Below are 15,129 nucleotides of genomic sequence, written 5' to 3'. Positions count from 1 at the left end.
GTGACTAGAGGAGGTAGGTGACTAGAGGAGGTAGGTGACTAGAGGAGGTAGGTGACTAGGGAGGTAGGTGACTAGAGGAGGTAGGTGACTAGTGTAGGTAGGTGACTAGAGGAGGTAGGTGACTAGAGGAGGTAGGTGACTAGAGGAGGTAGGTGACTAGAGGAGGTAGGTGACTAGGGAGGTAGGTGACTAGAGGAGGTAGGTGACTCGAGGAGGTAGGTGACTCGAGGAGGTAGGTGACTAGAGGAGGTAGGTGACTAGTGTAGGTAGGTGACTAGAGGAGGTAGGTGACTAGAGGAGGTAGGTGACTATAGGAGGTAGGTGACTCGAGGAGGTAGGTGACTAGAGGAGGTAGGTGACTATAGGAGGTAGGTGACTCGAGGAGGTAGGTGACTAGAGGAGGTAGGTGATTAGAGGAGGTAGGTGACTAGAGGAGGTAGGTGACTAGAGGAGGTAGGTGACTAGTGTAGGTAGGTGACTAGAGGAGGTAGGTGACTAGAGGAGGTAGGTGACTATAGGAGGTAGGTGACTCGAGGAGGTAGGTGACTATAGGAGGTAGGTGACTATAGGAGGTAGGTGACTCGAGGAGGTAGGTGACTAGAGGAGGTAGGTGATTAGAGGAGGTAGGTGACTAGAGGAGGTAGGTGACTAGAGGAGGTAGGTGACTAGAGGAGGTAGGTGACTCGAGGAGGTAGGTGACTAGAGGAGGTAGGTGACTAGAGGAGGTAGGTGACTAGTGTAGGTAGGTGACTAGAGGAGGTAGGTGACTAGAGGAGGTAGGTGACTAGAGGAGGTAGGTGACTAGAGGAGGTAGGTGACTAGAGGAGGTAGGTGACTAGTGTAGGTAGGTGACTAGAGGAGGTAGGTGACTAGTGTAGGTAGGTGACTAGAGGAGGTAGGTGACTAGAGGAGGTAGGTGACTATAGGAGGTAGGTGACTAGAGGAGGTAGGTGACTAGAGGAGGTAGGTGACTAGAGGAGGTAGGTGACTAGAGGAGGTAGGTGACTCGAGGAGGTAGGTGACTCGAGGAGGTAGGTGACTAGAGGAGGTAGGTGATTAGAGGAGGTAGGTGACTAGAGGAGGTAGGTGACTAGAGGAGGTAGGTGACTCGAGGAGGTAGGTGACTCGAGGAGGTAGGTGACTCGAGGAGGTAGGTGACTAGAGGAGGTAGGTGACTATAGGAGGTAGGTGACTAGAGGAGGTAGGTGACTAGAGGAGGTAGGTGACTCGAGGAGGTAGGTGACTCGAGGAGGTAGGTGACTAGAGGAGGTAGGTGACTAGAGGAGGTAGGTGACTAGAGGAGGTAGGTGACTAGTGTAGGTAGGTGACTAGAGGAGGTAGGTGACTAGAGGAGGTAGGTGACTCGAGGAGGTAGGTGACTCGAGGAGGTAGGTGACTAGAGGAGGTAGGTGACTAGAGGAGGTAGGTGACTAGAGGAGGTAGGTGACTAGAGGAGGTAGGTGACTAGTGTAGGTAGGTGACTAGAGGAGGTAGGTGACTAGAGGAGGTAGGTGACTAGAGGAGGTAGGTGACTAGAGGAGGTAGGTGACAATGGCAGTTTCAAAATTAATGGTGCCAGAAAGGGCGAATTTAGCACCACTACTTTGGGTCATACAATTTCAGTTGTCAGGATCACATCTTTACTTGCAGTTGTTGAACAGCATGTGGTAGTGGAGTGTTTAGAGGCATGGCCATATTCAAACTGTAACAACAATTAGCAAAACACTTTGTTCGATTACATAAGCCACTTTTTTACTTTCAAATCATCTCCCACTTTGGCATTTGAACAAGTGCATGAGAAGTGTATGTATTGATGGGCTCCAATCCACGGACATGCAAAACCCCATTTGGAAGACTTTTGAGTGGTAGAATTCACACTTTAAAGTGGCATTTCTACAGTGATCTTACGCATCTCGCACCTCCGATAAATCAGTTGGCTACGCACGCTGCGAAAGAAGTTCAACATATATGCAAAACATTACCTGGAAAACTTGTTCATTTGAGCTTCCAATCAATCCACATCTGTTTATTATTCTACAGTCACCTCGACATAAGATGTTTAGACATCCTGACATCCTGCCAACGCTCAAGATTTACCAATTACACATGAAGGTCATTAAATGTTTATTGGCGCCACAGTGTGAAATACAACGTTCAAGTGGAGCAGAATGCGACTATTACACGGCTCGCCCCAATCTGCTTAAACACATAAACGCTTTGATGTGATGAAAGCAATAACTCCCGGTGACTATATTTCCATCGGTTACTCCATTGCATCAGAGCGTGAGATTAAAAAGTTATTACCATCCAGAAACAAATTCAGACTCATGCCCTTTACAGAAACAGGATAGATAAGATGGGCAAGTTCTTTTGCTTATTTATTTATTTAAACATTTTGGAGAAAATGTGAAGTTTTAACTATTTGAGTCAAAAACAATGGTCGAGGTGGCCAGGCGGCCAGGAGGCCAGAGCCCTGAGCCATCACTGATGACATCCTGGGATTGCCCCAGGATTCAGCCACAAGATATTCACCTCGGTTTTAGAGTGAGGTCAGCTCAATGAATGCACACAAAAAACCCCATCATGATTTCTATTTTTTTCCTTTCATCGAAAACTAAAGAGGCCTATTGAAGTGCCTTCAGTGTAGTTCTGTCGTAGTTATGTGGATATCTTCCCTGACAAGGCATTGGCACTGCTTGTTGTTAGTTACAAATGAAAATGTCTTAATCTCATGACCGGATGCTGATAGTACAATTGAAATCACATTGGGGAAACGAGTCAAACTTTTTTCTGAAGCGGAGTGGTTAACGTTTGATGGCCATTCACCATCAGGATGTTGAAAAAATCATCCAATCTGGATCCAGAAATGTTCACTGTATGGTATTGAAATATCAGGTAACAAAATACTCCATCTTTTAAGCTGACAATTCCATAGTATAATAACAACTTATTACATCCTTACATTTTGTTCCATATTGAGCTTTCACCTTCATTTCACTGTACTACTTCATAAGGAGTACCACGGTGGTGAGATGTTATCTGCCCTGCCTGGTATACAGGAGGTCGCGGATTCAATCCCGACCCTGATGTATGTATATTTAAGTTTGCATGTTCTCCCCATGGTCGCGTGGGTTTTCCTCCTAGTGCTCCCATTTTTCCCTCCACGCTTAGAAACACGCGTTTAGAGTATGTGGCTGCTATAAACGTCCACGTGATGAGCCACTTCGTTGACCTGTCATTTGTGATAGCCAGGTTGCTTCTGAAAAGATCTATGGAGCTCATTGGGCCTTACCAGGTAAAATATAAATAGTTTAGTTTAGTTTTCCTTAAAGGCATCTAGCAGAATTTGTTTCCATCTCTTGGACTCAGTCTTTTAAAGTTGCGTTACATAATCAGAAATCAATGCTGATATCAACAGTCCTGCCTCATGTGATACAGATTCTAGAGCATTCAATGCTAGTGTAATTACCGAAAGTAAGGGGTACTCACCCCAAGTCAATGTGCAGCCAAACTGTATTTCAAAAAGTAGGCCAAGGCCTTCTATTGGCAGGAAAAGGCCTCCACGAGGATTGGTCGGGAGGCAGGGTTCGAAAAGATTAGAGGAAAGATTTAAACGGGAAAAAGCGGGAAACAGAGAGTGTAAATCGGAGGCGATGGTTGGGAACCGTTGGAGGAGAAGGACAGGGATTGGCTGCGGGAGAAACAGTGAGGGAAAGTTGGAGAAAGGGGGCTAGAGAAGGACAAAAGGGAAGAGCCTGAGCAGAGGGGATGATCGAGGCGAGGGACGAGGAGCTTCAAGATGAAGAACGAAGCCCAGGCCTCGTGTTGTTGTTGTTGTGTCTGAAATAAAGAGGCTCTTGGTATACAGTCGTCGGTGTCATTTCACTAGAAATGAAATGAACAACTTTCATCTGGGCATGATGGCATCATCACTACGATCACAGTGTCTGTAAAGCCAAGATAATGCATTGGTCCACAAACACGGTTAAGCACGCAGAGCCAGGCACATTCCGCAGAGGTGAGTGGGTGCGAGTAGGACAGATGGGAGGTGACATTTTCCAAGTGAAGATGGAATCTGGTGACAGAGGATGCCCCTCAGCTGAATAGGCCTTGGCCTCTCAATCAGAGGTCAGTGCCACCCATTTATGTCTCGACTTAGTAGTCAGTTCTGACGTCAGCACAATGGCGCACTTGTTAAAACCCAACTGGGAGATGTTTTTCTAACCAAGACTATCCATATATATCCAAGTTACATATACTGTATATTTAGAATAATACCTTGAGTTAACTGATTAAAATTCCACGTAAGTAAGCAGTGCAATATCAGAGAGCTCCCACCCGTGAATTGAAATTGATTTTTTTCTCAGTTTTTATTATAATCATTTTTTATTAATAATTATTATTTAGTTAATAATTATTATTAATAAAAAAACGAGGCATGCTATTCCTTCAGAGGAGACTATTATAATGAGGCTTTCATTCAGATCGACATTCCCACTTTTCATACACAAACGGTAGCAAACATGCAATGTAGTCTTATGAGCGTTTAACTTTGGTTTGTTGTTATTTCTAGTGTACATTACCATGACCTACAGAAAGCAAGTCCGAACACTTGAGATGGATATATCTGTGAGTCAAAGAAAAGAGAAAAGTTACGTATTTCTCTTTTTAAAAAAAGCACAATAATTGGTTTTACCCCATGTTCTGGCCTCTGTCATCATACCCATTGGTGTTGCGCGATTGACACTTCATCAGTCACCGTGCACCCGACAATCAGCCCTCCAGCACAAACCCCAGCTGTAAATGGTGCACGTCGGCATTTTAAAGAAGATCGCACGGCAATAAAAATGATAATGTTTGTTTGGTTATTTCCTTAATAAACCAAACAAACAACTTTGACTGGACGACGGGGACTGGGGGTGGGGGTTGTGGTTTCCTTCTCTCGCTCTTGGATGCGTGCCCCGTGCTGCACACACCGCCGAGTGTGAAATGAAAACCGGGGATGAAATCAGCATCCAACAACACTGCCACCGTAGTGACGTCTGGGGGCGCGGGGGTTGCGTTGGTCCCCGAATTGATGACAAAGCCCATCCCCCAATTCAATCTGGTGACTCTCATGTGCGTAAAGTGGACTACGTACAAATTTCAACAACCTCAACCTTTTGTGAAGGCCAACAATTCCCAGACACCTTGCATTTCTGAAGCAAATGTGTATTCTGCATTCTGGGACAGTGGCATTGTTATAATATCCACGTGGGTCGGGGAAGTATTGTGATGAGAGCACAAGACACAGTCATAGTTGAAGTTTTTGTCAAAGATCAAATCTACGCATTATGCTGGCAACTCTTCACCATTTTGAAGAGAGATAAGCGTTGTGTTTTTCTGGCATTTCAGAAAGTGGTCAACTTCTGGAGCCACTGGTGTCCACCACGGGGATGTGGAGAGTTCACAACTCTTGTTGTTGTAGAGAGTCACAACTCTTGTTGTTGTTGTGGAGAGTTGTTGACAACTCTTGTTGTTGTTGTGGAGAATTGTTGACAACTCTTGTTATTGTTGTAGAGAGTTGTTGATAACTCTTGTTGTTGTTGTGGAGAGTCACAACTCTTGTTATTGTTGTAGAGAGTTGACAACTTTTGTTGTTGTAGAGAGTTGACAACTCTTGTCGAAACCCACCAATGGGGGATGAGCATTGCCCTCACTCTTTTGGGTAAGAAAACCCTTTGAATAAAAAAAAATCCACTGCTCGATTCGTGGTATATAATTCATCGCCTGCTTTTTGTCATTGTTAGTGTATAATTAGTATTTTTCTCAAATGCAACTGGGTAATTCTTGGAAGTGATGAACGCATATACAAGTAATACAGCATTCTGTGTCTCCAAATATAAATGAAACATGTCTTTAAATCAATCAGCCCATTGGCCTTTTAGACCAATATTATCAAGCAACATTTGTTTAAGCAAGAAAACCTTTCACCGATTTCGACCTTATCAGTCACATCAGCAGCAGTCAGGCTTGTAAAACAAATGCTGCTGGGTTGCCAGATATCATTAGCAGGAGCATGCCATCGAAACGATTGGGCAATGTTCAATAGAACAAAAACAATTGTATACTAACTCATTACGTGTTGCTGTGGAGTATAATGGGTAAAACCATCTATAGACAGAATTCCATTTTGAATCTCCACATATGAAGAATCATCTGGAAGTCCAGCCTCCTGGCTTTCTTGCATGTCATAGTTTACTGGATGGGCTGTTGTGTAGCCATCCCACTCTTAAAATGTTTTGGTGATAGGCTGCTAACACTTAATCACAACACTCACTATGGTTTGGAAGATAAATGCATTTCCGTCTAAAGCAAGGATCACTTAACACGCTTAGAAATTGCCCATTCATGTGTGGCACTGTCACTGTAAAATTGTCTACGGCATTATAGTATGCAAATTATACCTTGAAATGAAGACCTTCAACAAGCATGCATATGCTGCTCACTGATGCTACCATGTATTGTTTTCTTACAACCAGAGGACTTTACGGTTCTCATACCATTTATATTAGTGACTTAAACGAAAATACATTTTCACTTGATTATTAAATTAAAGTTTCCGAATAGGGCGTTTCCACAATTTCAATGACATGCAGGTCAGATCATCTATATGTAAATACCATACACATAGTTAGCAAGCAGCACTATAATTTCATTAAACTTGTATTTTCATGTTAATAAAGTCAAATAAAAAGGGACGGTGTAGTGGTGCAGTGGTTATTGTGCTGCGACCTGAGTTCGATTCCTGGCCATGGCTGACATGAGTGGAAAGTGAACTCAAAATTGGCCTTGTGCCCCTCCTCTACCACTCCCAGCAGACAAAGAGCCCCCATGTCGCCTTATAACAGACTGTTGGAGCAAGTGCTGTTAGGGAGCAGCACCTATGAAGTCCAGCGCGGGACACAAGGGGGTCGGTGGCCAGCACCACACCCTTTGTCTCCCCAGTGGCGATGTTTACACAACGCACCAGGTACTCATGTGAGGCTGAGTGGACCTAGAGGAGGCCCAGGACCGGTTAAGATAATCGTCACTGGTGTTGGTCGTAAGCGGGAATCGAATTGGGGACACCGGGTTTGTAGTGTAGCGTAGCGCTAACCACTACACCACTGCTCCCCTCACCCCCCTTTACCAACCGACACTTACCAATGTGGAGAAGTATGGTAAACAAACCCCATGACCGATATACCATGGGGATGACTTCATCCGTTGTTGGACTCAGAATGGCTAGACTTGATTTTTTATTTATTTGTTCATTTTCACTTCACATAAAGAACACCGCCATTCGGCCTCCTGGCAGATATGTTTCACAACCTTGGTGAACGTGACAACAATAGTGAGAATAGGTCAATATTTATCTTGTACAGAAACCCATGATTTGAGCACAACACTATAGTGCATTCAGTGCACAGTTCACTGACAATCATGCACCTGAGACCTTGACTTAAAAAATATAGATTTCTTATTCTGAAAAGTATGCAAGTCAAAATGTGATGCGTTGAAAGAAATAAAGATGTGGAGGAGATGGCATGCACTGTACCCTAGGTTTCCATCCAAAATGGTTTATTGTGGCAGGAAAAAAACGTTTATTTACAAATAAATTGGGTCACAATTCGTATATCTGATATGTGCTGGGCTGTATTGGGACACCTTTAGGCTCATTAGTAGTGTTATCCCTGCCTATTGCAAAACTACACCAATGCCTTTGGGTTTCCATTAGTGGCGCCCTCTCATGTAAAAGCTTCACCCCACTGCTGGCTGCTGAATAGAGCTCAACAGTCCTGGGGGGACTCTCCACTGTCAGGACTAAAATGTGCGGTTCTATTTCTGCATCCTAATGCTTACCTAATGAATGCCTGCGCAAACACACACAGGTGTGCAAAAACTTTTTTATTTTAAACCGTTAAAGTGCCAATATACTCAGATGTGCAACGGCTGGCGCTCCTCGCTCTGCTGAGGTGCCTGAGCCTATGGTGAAAATTCCACATTCTCATGGCATGCATCAATTCCTACAGAGGAATGACCACTTTTAACTTCCCACGAAGTAGTACAAATGTTATTGGACCAAAAAGCGTGATTGACTGAGTGGACCCCAAGTTAGAATATGCACCACAGCGACTGTCCAGATGTGTGTCTCGTGCCACAGCCACAGTGCCGCTGAACTGGGCATCTTTCTGCTCTTCTGATGCAGCTCCCAGCCCGTGGGGATCACATCAGACATCCTGCCGAGCACGGCGCCTCACAACCCGAGACACACCGGAGAGCTACGAGTAGTGTGCTTCATGCAAGCGCTCTTCACGGAAACCCTTTTGTGTCCAGTGTGGCACACATTGAGACTGTGGAGAGAGGCAATAGGTTTAGTTTCAATGGTAACCCACCACCCTCTCCCAGCACTACCGATGGGGAAATCGACTGATTTTCAGGTCAAGATGACCCAAGGTCTGTCTACCATGTGCCGTTGTACACTGACACAGAGACAAATCTAGGTCACCGAGATTGTAGCGGAGTGCACTAACAACAAAACCATTACAAGGATGCCCCCCCACTCAGGCAAGCACAAACAAATATACAAACGTATCAGTGTGTGTGTGTTTGTGTGTGCACACACGCGCTCACACAAAAGAATGTAAATGCTTCACTTGAGCCACTGGTAATACCCATCAAAAGCTTTTTTTTAGAAGATGCCTGTGTGTATTGCCTATCTTTGGAGGACAGACTATAATTCTCAATCTATTTATTTCAAGCTCGACTGTCAATCAAGTGTTTGTTATAAAATCCTGACATGCTCTAGAGAACAAGTCATGCATTCTAATAGGAATCGCCTATTGATACGGGGGTGGTGTGATGGAGCATTACAAGTTAAAATCTTGATTCTCTGGACAACAAATGTCAGTTTCATCATCACATCGATCAACATAAAGTATTGGATTTAAAAAATAAAAAGATCAAGTGCTTCTGAGGTATTTTTCTACCTTACGATATATATTATGTTCTCTCCCAAAGATCGGCCATTGTCAAAACATTTCATTTATGTATTTTAAGAAATCTCAGAATAGACATTTCACCAAATAAAAGACCACATTTGACATGATGTTTTTTTTCGTGACGCCATTAGTGACCAAGCTGACATGATCAACGGCACAGTTGAGAACCCAGTTTCATTACAAGCGGCGAAAACAATCTGGATTTAAAACCGGGATCTGAGCGGTACCAGCTCTAGGCCCAACCAGCCACCTCTATTCATATTTATTTCATGGAACTTAATTCACTTTGAATGTCTTTTGAATCCAGAATACAATTTAAGTATAAACTAAACCAATACACATGCAATAAAATATATTGGCTTTCATGGACAATTAGCCAAATATTTGATTTTAAAAAAGTGATATAATTTATTATTACATCAGTGTTTTAAACATCTCAGAATCATAAAATGTATTTATACTTGAGAAATCTGATGAGCGATGCAGCTCCTATTCATAGATGTCCAGTAGTTTATGTCGTAAGAAAGGGTATCTATAAACAAAAGCGTAATTTTCCAAAACTTTAATTGTATTTATCCAGCTCAAAGTCAAGGGAAGCGTTGAATGTGAATACTACCATAGAACACGTTCACGCCGCGGATTGGTGCCGAGATTCTACTGCTTTGCTTAAAGCAGACGCAGATAAACGCAGCACTGCACGACCTACGCGGGCAGGAAGGGGATGACGGAAGAGCCACCCACGAGAAATGAGTCACACATTCTGCTCAGCCAGTCTTGAAGTGTTTGTCATCTCAAACCGCTCACGTAGTGACCACGATCGAGCAGGGGGAAAAACTACGTCACACGCACGCATCTTACTTATGCCAGAGATAACGGAAAATATAAAATGCACACCAACTGGTCGAGTGCCAGACAGATGCATGACCCTCTCTGCTCTATTGTGTTTGATCCAATAGCTTTGTAGAACACACTGATTACACAGACACCAATTGCACGAACATTATGGTCTTTTGAATGGATTACATACACTGTACATCTTTACAAAGTCACTATGACGGTGAACTATTCCTGTGTCTAACTAAAAAAAGTGTCCAGGAGCAGTGTATATTAGCATACACAAAGACAGAGATCGCCCATATGGCTATACAGCCTGTGCGGCAAGTGCTGTTAGCGAGCACCTATGAAGGCCAACACGGTGCACTTATGCGACTGTGTTGTGTGGACAGCACCACGCCTGGTCAACTTTGTCTCCCCCAGTGCTTGTGTTTATTAACTGCCACCGTTTAGCCTGAGTCAACCTAGGGAAGGCCCAGGACCAATTCAGATATTCACCACTGATGTTGGCTGTGAGCAGATCATCGAAATGAATGTGCTAACCACTACACAACCACTCCCCACATATAGGAATGTTAGCATACACACAAATACATACGCACAGCGTAAATAGCAGTCAAGCACGCGAAGATATCCATAAACACATATCATCATGCGCGTGATTGCATCTCTATAGAGGGCAACGCCATAAATCCTGTTAAGAAGGGGACCCCTTGAAACCTACCAGAGAGCCTGGACTGTGTAGAATAATAATAATACGTGACCATGGCCTGCTATACAATTTCTCATTTCTACAAAAGGAGTCTTGGGATTTATTTTTCTTTCGGACAGGGCATCAAGCTTGACGTCTCCACTGAAGTGAACCTCAAGGTGCAGCCCTGCAGCTGCTGGCTCACGCCACTGAGGCGGAAGGCCCCTACACTGGAGGCAGCTTTAGAGAGCTTTTCTCGAGGATATTATTGGCCGACTATTCCACGTTGGTGTGACACCTTTGGGAGACGTTGGAGTGCCAAGAATAGCGCCACTACCCGCGCAATCTGCTGATCGACTGTCACGAATCCATTTCGACTGCCGAGTGGACAGCGACTGAGGGCGGCTTGTGGAGGGTTTAAGAAACGCACGCCGCTGTTCCAGCAGATCGAATGGAAGTGGCGACCTCTCCAGTGCGCGAACCATTGCAGCGGCAGGGGCAACATTGCATTGAGGACAAATACACTTTATTAGCAATGTTCCTGCAAGACTTAGTCAGCATGATGGACGCAGGGGCCCACCAGGCGAGCTTTGTCTAAGAGGTCGATCACGGGAATTTGTCGCCATGCGAGATGCGACTCTGTGAGCACCTGATGAATGCTCCGGCTGACACCGATGTTGGGCTCCATCACATTCGTCCTCACCAGGGGCCCTTGCTGCTCTCAGCCGGGTCAAACGTTGGCCGACATATTGCCTCTTCTTCAGTTACACCCACACTCGTAAAAAAATCCACATTTTCTTGCTAATCTGGCAACGCACGTCAGGCATGGATCTCACAGTTTGAGAGGCGTTCGCAGTAAGATATTTGGCGACTATATAAAGCCTACGTGTTAAACAAACCCCCACTGGCCAACTCGATCTACACTTGTACTTATTGACAATATATTCCCCACGATACCCAACCAACTGTGATGTGGTCATCAAGCTCACTCGTGAAAAACATTCCATTATCCAAACTCGGGCATAAAACTCCAGGGTGCTCCTCGTATTGATTGCACGTGATCATTTCTTGACGATGTTTGTTCAGTGCAGTAGAAATATATCTGTTCACACTGCAGTGCCTGCCCCGTCTCTCCATTGCAAGTGCAATGCATAATACTTTGACCCCGACGATTACACAAGGGGAGAATCCAAATCACAGTCGAAAGTTGACGTATTCTTCACGTCTTCTGGGTTGATTAAAATGACGACAATTTTGTGGGAAGTAAACAGCAGTCGTGCTATCGATAAGCTAGCGCCCTCTCATGGGAATGCATCCAAGCTGGGAGACATATTGACTTGATTTTAACGATACATCTACAGACAAATGCCTATCCAGAAAAGCCTCACAGAATCATAAGAATCCTTTTCATGAGGATCCTGCATCGAGATGTTTGGCCAATTCCAGTCATGAACCTGGAGACACCCCACACATGCATACAAGGAAGTAACACTCAAGGCTCTGCACAGATGGTTTCAAGAATCACTGCTGTTGCAATGTCTCCTGGCCAATGTCTTGGCATTCCAAGACAGTGCCAACGATGACGCCACATCTAATACTCTTGTACGAGACGCCATTATACAAGGCTACTCTAATCTGTAATCGTGGCTGCATTGCCACAGAAGGCACGCGTCTTCAACAATTTTTTTTTATCAGGATATAATGTGGCATACATGCACACGTGCAGTCAATGTTTCAGACACAACTTCATCACGCTTCTACGTCACGGGCAGACCATTAATGCGATGCCATTTGCGACTCTGGACACGTCTGACAACAGATAATAGCAAATGGGACCAACTCCGGAGAGACCGTTTAATGTGATGTTGTAGAAAATGCCAAGTAATTTTCACACTTTTCACGAGTGTTATTAACCAAAGGCACTTATTTTCTTTACCACTGCAATCCATATCAAAGAGCCTCATTGCCGAGAGCAAACTTTCCAAGCGATAATGATGGCCAGAGTGGGCCCTAAGCTCACACAATAACATTTTGTGGCTAACATTTAGAATTTACACCTGTCCTGGTGTTCCCAGGATCATCCTCGTTTTGAGGTAGCTGCTGTCCTGGGAAATATGCAAGTCTTCCCGGGACAGTAAGAGTCCCAGTTGTTGTCAGTTGCGTAATAGTCCACCAAACCAGACAATGCATTCGTGCGTAGTGCTCCCCTCTTCCGGAATTGTGAGATATTCTTCTCCCCATGATGTTTCCTCGCTTTTTGTACCCAAGAGGTAGCAGCCACCCTACCTATGAACCATGAGGGAGAGCTCAGCACCAGTGACCAATTCTACTCTTATGACCCCCATGTCCCCAAAAGCAGCCTGGGAAATCTGTGGCCCCCACGGAGTGGATCTGGCCCCCACGACTTAATGTCTGATGACCTATGGCCACATGAGGCGAACCAATTCTAAAAGGCTCACACCCGCTATTTATCCCGTCACTACAAGCATCTCAGTCGCACTAATCGGGTACTAGAGGGACATATTTTGACCAGGCGACCATGTGTTTATGATTTTAGTCCACTCAGTCACTCCTGTCCCTGCATGAATCTCTTGCAGTGACAATGGAAGAGTGTGCTCTTGTGTTGCCCGCCAAAGGTATTTGAAATTCCTCACACAGATATTTAGTAAATATTAGTGGAGCCACTTTTCCGAGTTAACCAATTTGTTTTTCAATAAACCAAACTACTTAACCACTTCCTGTAATTATGAAATTAATAGGCTTGTGAAGTGTGCGCACACTAGCATCAGGCGGAAACGGATCCCTGTTCTCTGCAGGAATTTAATTTGAAAATAAAATGCACAAATCCTAGAGCCGAGACGTTCTTACACAGACGGTTGGTCACTTGTGGGTCCTGACCTCGCAAATGGCACAAATTGTTTGTTTCCGCATTGCTTGTCGAATAATTATGAAATGCACTTGTGTGTTCACATCAATACGCAGCCTTTTAACAGAATGCCACCCTGCTTCTACCCGAGCTTATTGTCGTCTTGTGTTCCCGGTGCATTGTCGGTGTCACGTCATGAGATTTAGAATCCAATCGGACATCTCACACAGCACTGCTAACCCATGTGCTCTATTACCGAACAACAGGCAGCGCACGTCCCCACACACCCTGCTCGTAGACTGTGGTGTTTGTTGCATGACAGGAAAACCGGTATTTTAGTCACGGGAGCTATCATTGAGCCAAATTAAGGGAAATCCAAAATGTGATATTAAGGTTTTCTCGTGCAACAAATCGTGAGACCATCAACAGAGTAAACTTGAGGAGCGTGGCTTAGTCAGAGAGGGCTGCCCGGATTCAAGCCCAGGATGTCAGCTACGTCAACGCAGTGCTCCGACCTCTGAGTCATGGCGACACCTCACATGCACAATGTTGTTTTAGCGCGAATCCTTACATCCTCGTTTCACTTGGTTAGGGGCCACGTGTGATGCGAGGTAATGGATGATTCATTGTTTAGTGAATTGCTGGATGGAAATTCATTACGCATAAATGAAGAGTAATACTCTTCAAAAGGGTTTTATTTGCTAACAAAACAGTAATGTAGCAGAAAAAACTATTAATAAACAAACATCTTGAGTAGCTGTTTTTAGTGTCACACGATGCACTGAGCAGAGTTGATATTGGTTAGCTATTAAAATTCACATCACGCACACGCAGACACAACGCTTTTGCACACAAGTCTCTGATCGCCATCGAAAGCTTCATGATTAATGGAAGAAATAACCAGACAATTATTGAATTGATCGTCCTATAAACAGCGACAAAGTTAATTAGTCGATGTTGCACTGCTCCATGAAGCTGGGCGGGGGGAGGGGCAATGGAGGCGGGGGGCTAAGAGACACCCACTACATTTTAGACCAAAATCACAGAGTCATTTAATTCTTTGTGTCTGTGATTTTCTCCTTCTCCAGCAAGGTGACGCGAACACCGAGTATCTTGAGGACGGAACATTTAAGTCCAGACAGTTGTAGTGCACAAACAACAGCATCAGTCCTTTGTTGGTATCCAGTCGTTGCTTAAATGTAATACATTTACACAAACCTATTGCTAGTTGCTGTACAGCATTATGGGTAAAGGGTATTTAAATTCTGCTGGATGATCTTGTCTTTGAAGCCAGTAGGCCGATGGACTGAAAACAAGTGAATGTGTACGTGGTGACACAGCACAGAGTAACTCTAATATACTCGGGGTTGTTGGGGGCGCCTGCGGTGCCCCTCACAACCGTTTACGGCCTTCGACCAGGAAAGTCACGAGAAAGATTTGCACGCGAACGACGCATTCACTCAAGCACCCGATGCTCTGTTTTGAAGTTTTAAAATTAAACATCTTTGAATTGTATTTTGTTTTGAATTAGATAATTGTATTTCTTCATTAAAAGCTTATATTATTTTACATCTGGAAGACTTAATTGAAAATGACATTTCGTGAGAATTTTCTCTCGACATTAAGTAGATGGCCTTGCTGGGGGTTCGGTCCGATGCGGACTTTCACCTTCATGGGATTGTGGGATCGAGATAAGGCGACACGGAGCTGCTGGC

At 44.4% G+C, this 15,129-nt stretch overlaps 1 protein-coding gene across 1 annotated transcript in view; it reads right to left on the bottom strand.

Annotated features, from left to right (window-relative positions):
• Positions 1–15,129, bottom strand: part of LOC133339274 (potassium channel subfamily K member 2-like) — a 141,364-nt gene that overhangs the window by 67,313 nt on the left and 58,922 nt on the right.

Source organism: Lethenteron reissneri, chromosome 8 (genome assembly GCF_015708825.2).
Source record: "Lethenteron reissneri isolate LAM-NWPU_2019-01 chromosome 8, ASM1570882v1, whole genome shotgun sequence".
Taxonomy (NCBI): Eukaryota; Metazoa; Chordata; class Hyperoartia; order Petromyzontiformes; family Petromyzontidae; genus Lethenteron; species Lethenteron reissneri.
Note: the sequence above shows the minus strand (reverse complement) of the source record. Positions and strands in the feature narration are given on the sequence as shown.